At 46.5% G+C, this 8,807-nt stretch overlaps 1 pseudogene; it reads right to left on the bottom strand.

Moving 5' to 3' along the window:
• Window positions 1-208: 208 nt before the first annotated feature.
• Window positions 209-841, bottom strand: LOC149978372 (uncharacterized; annotated as a pseudogene).
• Window positions 842-8,807: the final 7,966 nt, after the last annotated feature.

Genomic DNA, 8,807 nt, shown 5'->3' with positions numbered 1-8,807 from the left:
GAGACGTCTCCTCTGGATTTGAGGTCTTACCAATGCCTTGCCCAGCTCCTCTAGAAAGAGACGTCTCCTCTGGAGCTTCCCTCTGTTCCAATCTGGGTTCAACTCCATCCAGACGACAAACGCATTGTACGCCAAGATGTCCAAGATGTGGAAAAATATCACAACTGGCCAGCGTAGGGTTTGTGTCCTGTACATGAGTAACCTCCATCCGCGTCGGCCCTGGTTACATCCTTATCACATTGGACAGCCATGCGGGGTGGCTCATTCCTTGGGCATGAAGATCATTCAATTTCAAAACATTTCGACGTCCATATTTCTTGTCCTGCAGGCTGCTGATGAGTTGGTTGCTGACGGGCTGGTCCTGGGGCTGGTTGCTGACGGACTGGTCCTGGGGCTGGCTGCTGATGAGTTGGTTGCTGACGGGCTGGTCCTGAGGCTGGCTGCTGACGGGCTGGTCCTGGGGCTGGCTGCTGATGAGTTGGTTGCTGACGGGCTGGTCCTGAGGCTGGCTGCTGACGGGCTGGTCCTGGGGCTGGCTGCTGATGAGTTGGTTTGCTGACGGGCTGGTCCTGGGGCTGGTTGCTGACGAGCTGGTCCTGGGGCTGGTTGCTGACGGACTGGTCCTGGGGCTGGCTGCTGACGGACTGGGCCTGGGGCTGGCTGCTGATGGGCTGGTCATGAGGCTGGCTGCTGACGGGCTGGTCCTGGGGCTGGCTGAGGGTCAATCCCATCCTCCTCTTCCAACTCACTGTCAGACTCCGAATTGACAGAGACAAGACCCTCATGTTCATAAAATTCTCTCTCTGCAAAAATGATTTCTCAGGCCCTCTGATCATCAATTATTTTTGCCATACTGATTGATGGTGGTAAGAAGCCACACATACAAAGCTATTTATTTGTTATATCCCTCCCCCACTTTGCACATGGCTAGGAAAACACAGCATTTTATAATAATAATGTATTGTAATAATGTATTGAAATAATGTATTGAAATAATGTATTGTAATAATGTATTGTGATAATGTATTGTAATAATGTATTGTAATAATGTATTGAAATAATGTATTGTAATAATGTATTGAAATAATGTATTGTAATAATGTATTGAAATAATGTATTGTGATAATGTATTGTAATAATGTATTGTAATAATGTATTGTAATAATGTATTGAAATAATGTATTGTAATAATGTATTGAAATAATGTATTGTGATAATGTATTGTAATAATGTATTGTAATAATGTATTGTAATAATGTATTGAAATAATGTATTGTAATAATGTATTGAAATAATGTATTGGAATAATGTATTGTAATAATGTATTGTAATAATGTATTGAAATCATGTATTGTAATAATGTATTGTAATAATGTATTGTAATAATGTATTGAAATAATGTATTGTAATAATGTATTGAAATAATGTATTGTAATAATGTATTGTAATAATGTATTGAAATAATGTATTGGAATAATGTATTGTAATAATGTATTGTAATAATGTATTGAAATAATGTATTGTAATAATGTATTGTAATAATGTATTGAAATAATGTATTGTAATAATGTATTGAAATAATGTATTGTAATAATGTATTGTAATAATGTATTGAAATAATGTATTGGAATAATGTATTGTAATAATGTATTGTAATAATGTATTGAAATAATGTATTGTAATAATGTATTGAAATAATGTATTGAAATAATGTATTGTAATAATGTATTGTAATAATGTATTGTAATAAAATTGTGCAGGACATTTTGTAGTTTCACACACTACAAAGGGTAAAGGGTGCGAGAAAAGCGGAAGACAGGCTGACAGGCAGGGAGACAGGCAGGGAGACAGGCTGACAGGCAGGGAGACAGGCTGACCGGCAGGGAGACAGGCTGACAGACAGGGAGACAGGTTCTTGGTGCCATGTTGAAACAGCAGGCCCAGTGAGGAGGAAGACAGAGTGAAGGCACACAACAAACCTTTTTGTTTAATCTTTACTTGTTTTCACCTGAACACACACTTTTCCACGCTTTTATTACCCTCGGGTCTAGTGGACCAAAACACCACATATGTAATATAAATGTGTAAGGGGGGACACAGTGTGCAATCAATGAAAATATGTTCTTTTACATGTTCTTCACAGAAAATGAGCAATGGCCAATGAGTCTCAGGTTGAAAAAAATATTTATTGTATCATTTTTCGTTTAGTAAACATTGGAAATGGGTCCCACAGACATGAACACCACACAACTGATGAGTGCCTTTGCTCTGAAACAGCCGTGACAGTAATTTCCTGACAGTGGTCTACGTCAGACACCAAACTATGTTCTGCAGACCTTCTCTCCTCCTCTCCTCCTCTCTTCTTCTCCTCCTCTCCTCCTCCTCTCCTCATCCTCTCCTCCTCTCCTTCTCTCTTCATCCTCTCCTCCTCTCCTTTTCTCCTAATCTCCTCCTCTCTTCTTCTCCTCACCTCCTCTCCTCCTCTCCTAATCCTCTCCTCCTCCCCTCACCCTCTCCTCCTCTCCTCTCCTCCTCTCCTCCTCTCCTCCTCTCTTCTTCTCCTCACCTCCTCTCCTCATCCTCTCCTCCTCTCCTCTCCTCCTCTCTTCTTTCCTCACCTCCTCTCCTCCTCTCCTCGTCCCCTCATCCTTTCATCCTCTCCTCTCCTCCTCTCTTCTTCTCCTCACCTCATCTCCTAATCTCCTCCTCTCCTCCTCCTCCTCTCCTCTCCTCCTCTCCACCTCTCTTCTTCTCCTCACCTCCTCTCCTCCTCTCCTCATCCTCTCCTCCTCCCCTCATCCTCTCCTCCTAATCTCCTCCTCGCCACCCCCCCCTCCTCTCCTCCTCTCCTCCTCTCCTCTCATCCTCTCCTCCTCTCCTCCTCCTCATCCTCTCCTCCTCTCCTCCTCACCTCCTCTCCTCCTCATCCTCTCCTCCTCACCTCCTCTCCTCCTCATCCTCTCCTCCTCTCCTCCTCACCTCTCCTCCTCTCCTCACCCTCTCCTCTCCTCCTCTCCTCCTAATCTCCTCCTCCTCTCCTCTTCTTCTCTGTATTGATGAGTGTATAGATGAGATCAAGTTGCTACAACATCACTGAGAAATGCTCCCCGAGACACAAGGATCAATATTTGATTCCTTGGCATTGTGAACATGCAGGGTGTGAGAAGAGGGAGAAAGAAGAAAGGGAGGTTACTTCCCCTGATCACCCCTCCCTCCAGCACCTGTGACGGTGTGTTACAGAACATGACAGGCACAAGGACCAGAGCTCCAGGGGCCTCTGACACCACAGCACCTGCAGAGAGAGATGCTGCATCAGCTTCCCCTTACCTCCCCATGCCACCTGTCAACAGCGTGCAGGCCAGCCAGGCCAAGGTGACTTTGTTCCAGTGACTAAGAGATGACAGCTGCTGAGGCTAACCTCAGGAAAACCAACAGGACTGTCTCTCGCCCTCTTGCTCTGTCTATTCCACTCTCTCCTTCTCCCCCTTCTCACTATGAATCCACTCTCCTGCTCTCTGACTGTGTCCGTCTCTCTCTTATTTCTTTCCCCTAACTCTCGTCCTCTCTCTTTCCATCTCTCTCCACCATTCTCTCTTAACATCTCTCTCCACCCTTCTCTATTTCAGTCTATCTCCACCTCTCTCTCTTTCAGTCTCTCTCCACCCTTCTCTCTTTCCATCTCTCTCCACCTCTCTCTCTTTCAGTCTCTCTCCACCTCTCTCTCTTTCAGTCTCTCTCCACCCTCCTCTTTCCATCTCTCTCCACCCTCCTCTTTCAGTCTCTCTCCACCTCCATGTCTTTCAGTCTCTCTCCACCCCTCTCTCTTTCCATCTCTCTCCAACTCTCGTTCTTTCAGTCTATCTCCACCTCTCTCTCTTTCAGTCTCTCTCCACCCTTCTCTCTTTCCATCTCTCTCCACCTCTCTCTCTTTCAGTCTCTCTCCACCTCTCTTTCTTTCAGTCTCTCTCCACCCTCCTCTTTCCATCTCTCTCCATCTCCATGTCTTTCAGTCTCTCTCCACCCCTCTCTCTTTCCATCTCTCTCCAACTCTCGTTCTTTCAGTCTCTCTCCACCCTTCTCTATTTCAGTCTCTCTCCACCCTTCTCTCTTTCAGTCTCTCTCCACCCTTCTCTCTTTCAGTCTCTCTCCACCCTTCTCTCTTTCCATCTCTCTCCACCCTTCTCTCTTTCAGTCTCTCGCCACATCTCTTTATTTCAGTCTCTCTCCACCCTTCTCTCTTTCAGTCTCTCTCCACCCTTCTGTCTTTCCATCTCTCTCCACCCTTCTCTCTTTCCATTTCTCTCCACCCTTCTCTCTTTCCATCTCTCTCCACCCTTCTCTCTTTCCATCTCTCTCCACCCTTCTCTCTTTCAGTCTCTCTCCACCTCTCTTTCTTTCAGTCTCTCTCCACCCTTCTCTCTTTCCATCTCTCTCCACCCTTCTCTCTTTCCATCTCTCTCCACCCTTCTCTCTTTCAGTCTCTCTCCACCTCTCTTTCTTTCAGTCTCTCTCCACCCCTCTCTCTTTCCATCTCTCTCTACCCTTCTACCTTTTTCTCGTTCCACCCCTCTCTCTTTCTCTCTCTCCACCCCTCTCTCTTTCTCTCTCTCCACCCTTCTCTCTTTCAGTCTCTCTCCACCCCTCTCTCTTTGTCTTTCTCCACCCCTCTCTCTTTCTCTCTCTCCACCCCTCTCTCTTTCTCTCTCTCCACCCCTCTCTCTTTTCATCTCTCTCTCCATCCCTCTCTCTTTCCATCTCTCTCTCCGCCCTCTCCTTTTCCATCTCTCTCCTCCCCCTCTTTCTCTCTCTCCACCCCTCTCTCTTTCTCTCTCTAAACACCCCCTTTCCCTCTCTCTCTCGCTAACTCTCTCTCTCTACAGTATGTCCAATTCTATATTTCTCTACCTCTCTTTCTCTTGCTCAATAACTCTCTCTCTCTACAGTATGCCCTATATGCCCAATAACCCTGATATAATGGCACCAGAGGGGACGGCAGCCATTTTACGGGCTCCTAACCAACTGCTCTATTTCGTTCGTTTTTTTCGCATTGTTTGCAACTTATTTTGTCCATAAAGTTGCTTCTACTGTCTCTTATGACCAAAAAGAGCTGCTGGACATCAGAACAGCGATTACTCACCTCGAACTGGACAAAGATGTTTTATTTAATGAGTCCGACACAAAGGATATACTGCTTCCCGGAGACCAGGCCCAAATCCTTGTCATCCGCATGAAGAAACGACGGGAGATATAGAGGGAGAAGGTCAGGATGTGAGGATTCAGAGGCGAGTGAGTAAATCACCACTGCTATTGGTTCTACTGGCCAATCACTGGAAAATAAACTGAATGATCTACGGTCGAGAGTATCCTACCAACGGGGACATTAAAAACTGTAACATCTTTTGTTTCTCCGAGTCGTGACTGAACGATGACACGGATAATATAGAGCTGGCTGGGTTTTCCGTCCATCGGCAGGACAGAGCAGCTACGTCCGGTAAGACGAGGGGCGGAGTATGTGTTTAAAGAAGAGTACCTCATGATGAGCTGTAGACCACACTATCTACCGAGAGAGTTCTCATCTATATTATTTGTAGCCGTCTATTTACCACCACAGACCGATGCTGGCACTAAGACCGCTTTCAACGAGCTGTATAAGGCCACTCAACCAGCTGTATAAGGCCACTCAACGAGCTGTTTAAGGCCACTCAACGAGCTGTATGAGGCCACTCAACAAGCTGTTTAAGGCCACTAAACCAGCTGTTTAAGGCCACTCAACCAGCTGTAGAAGGCCACTCAACCTGCTGTATAAGGCCACTCAACCAGCTGTTTAAGGCCACTCAACCAGCTGTTTAAGGCCACTTTATGACTTTAATGCCGACAAAAATACATTTTACCAAATGTTAACCGTGCAAACAGAGGATAAAACATCTCCTTAACTCCACACACAGAGATGCGTACAAAGCTCTCCCTCTCCCTCCATTTAGCAAATCTGACCATAATTATATCCTCCTGATTCCTGCGTACAAGCAAAAACTAAAGCAGGAAGGACCAGTGACTTGCTCAATACGGAAGTGGTCAGATGACGCAGATGCTACACTACAGGACTGTTTTGCAGCACAGACAAGAACACGTTCCTGGATTCATCCAATGGCATTGAGGAGTACACCACCTCAGTCACCCGCTTGATTAATAAATTGCGTCGACAACATCATCCCCGCAGTGCCAGAACGTACATATCCCAACCAGAAGCCATGGAATACAGGCAACATCCGCACCGGGCTAAAGGCTAGAGCTGCCAGCTTTCAAGGAGTAGGACACTAATCCGGAAACTTATGAGAAATCCTGCTCTCAGACGAACCATCAAACATGAAAAGCATCAATACAAGACTTCGAATGAATCTGATGCTTGTCGGATGTGGCAGAGCCTGCAATGATTACGGACTACAAAGGGAAACACAGCCGTGAGCTGCCCAGTTTCCAGAGCCTACCAGATGAACTAAATGCCTTTTATGCTCACTACGATGAAAGCAACACTGAAGCATGCATGAGAGCACCAGCTGTTCCATATGACTGTGTGATCACGCTTTCCGTAGCTGATGTGAGCAAGACCTTTAAGATTACCAGGACGTGTACTCAGAGCATGGACCAACTGGCAAGTGTCTTCACTGACATTTTCAACCTCCCCCTGACCTACATGTTTCAAGCAGACCACAATAGTCCCTGAGCCCAAGAATGTGAAGGAAACCTGCCTAAATGGCTACTGCCCTGTAGCATTCACATCAGTAGTCATGAAGTGCTTTGAAAGGCTTATCAAGGCTCACATCAACACCATCATCCCGGAAACCCTAGATTTGCATAACGCCCCAACAGATCCACAGATGACGCAATCTCAATTGCACTCCACACTACCCTTTCCCACCTGGACAAAAGGAACAACTAGGTGAGAATTGACAATTGACTACAGCTCATCATCCAACACCATAGTGGCCACAAAGCACATCACTAAGGTAAGCACCCTGGGACTAAACACCTCCCTCTGCAACTGGATCTTGGACTTCCTTACGGGCTGCCCCCAGGTGGTAAAGGCAGGAAACAATACATCTGCCATGCTGATCCTTAACACGAGGGCCCTAAGGGATGTTTGCTCCCCTCCAGTATTTCCTTTTCACCAACAACAAGTAGCCAAGCACGACTCCAACACCATCATTAAGTTTGCTGATGCCACAACAGTGGTAATCCTGATCACCAAAAATGATGAGACAGCCTGTAGGGAGGAGGTCAGAGACCTGGCAGTGTGGTGCCAGGACAACAACTTCTCCCCCAAGACAAAGGAGCTGATCGTGGACTACAGGAAAAGGAGAGCCGAACAGGACCCTATCAACATTGACGGCCTGCACTGACGCAGGTCGAGAGTTTCAAGTTCCTTGGTGTCCACGACACCAACAAACAATCACGTACAAACACAGCAAGACAGTCATGAAGAGGACACGACAACACCTTTTCCCCCTCAAGAAACTGAGAAGATTTGGCATGGGTCCCCAGATCCTCAAAAAGTTCTACAGCTGCACCATCGAGAGCATCGTGACCAGTTGCATCACCGCCTGGTATGGCAACTGCTCGGCATCTGACCGTAAGGCGCTACAGAGGGTAGTGCAAACGGCCCAGTACATCAATGGGGACAAGCTTCCTGCCATCCAGGACTTATATACCAGGCAATGTCAGAGGAATGCCCAAAAAAATCTCCAGTCACCTAAGACTCCAGTCACCTAAGACTCCAGCCACCCCAGTCATAGACTGTTCTCTCTGCTTCCACACGGCAAGCGGTACCGGAGCGCCAAGTGTAGATCCAAAAGGCTCCTTAACAGCTTCTACCCCCAAGCCATAAGAAAGAGTTACCTCTGCTGCAGAATATAACTGCACCTGAGATTGCAGCCCAAAAAAATGTAACACAAGTTCATGTAACACACATATCTCAACATCAACTGTTCAGAGGAGACTGCGTGAATCAGGCCTTCACGGTCTATCCACTACTAAAGGACACCAATAATAAGAAGAGACTTGCTTGGGCCAAGATACACGAGCAATGGACATTAGACAGGTGGAAATCTGTCCTTTGGTCTGATGCGTCCCTATTTGAGATTTTCGATTCCAACCATGTCTTTTTGAGATGCAGAGTAGGATGTGTGGTTCCCACCACGAAGCATGGAGGAGGAGGTGTGATGGTGATTTATTTAGAATTCAAGGCACACTTTACCAGCATGGCTGCCACAGCATTCTGCAGTGATACGCCATCCCATCTGGTTTGTGCTTAGTGGGACTATAATTTGTTTTTCAACAGGACAATGATGCAAAACACACCTCCAGGCTGTGTAAGGGCTGTTTGACCAAGAAGGAGAGTGATGGAGTGCTGCATCAGATGACCTGGCAATCCAAAATCACCCGACCTCAACCCAATTGAGATGGTTTGGGAAGAGTTGGACCGCAGAGTTAAGGAAAAGCAGCCAACAAGTGCTCAGCATACGTGGGAACTCCTTCAAGACTGTTGGAAAAGCACACGGTACACGGGTAGATATATTACACATAAGAGTATTTAACCCCTTTTTTGGGTAAGCACATAATTACCTTCATATTTCTATTCATATTTATCATCGGGACCGGTTACCTTCAGACGAGTCCCGTGACACACGTGGGGGAGAACACGTGGGAATGTGGGGGAGAACACGCGGGATTGTGGGGGAGAACACGTGGGATTGTCCATAGAGTAGTCACAGTAGTTTCTAGGCCAAACCGTTCCGACACCACGGATGGGA

Source organism: Oncorhynchus mykiss, chromosome 14 (genome assembly GCF_057628025.1).
Source record: "Oncorhynchus mykiss isolate SJ-2025 chromosome 14, ASM5762802v1, whole genome shotgun sequence".
Lineage (NCBI taxonomy): Eukaryota > Metazoa > Chordata > Actinopteri > Salmoniformes > Salmonidae > Oncorhynchus > Oncorhynchus mykiss.
This window is presented reverse-complemented; position numbering and strand designations above follow the sequence as displayed.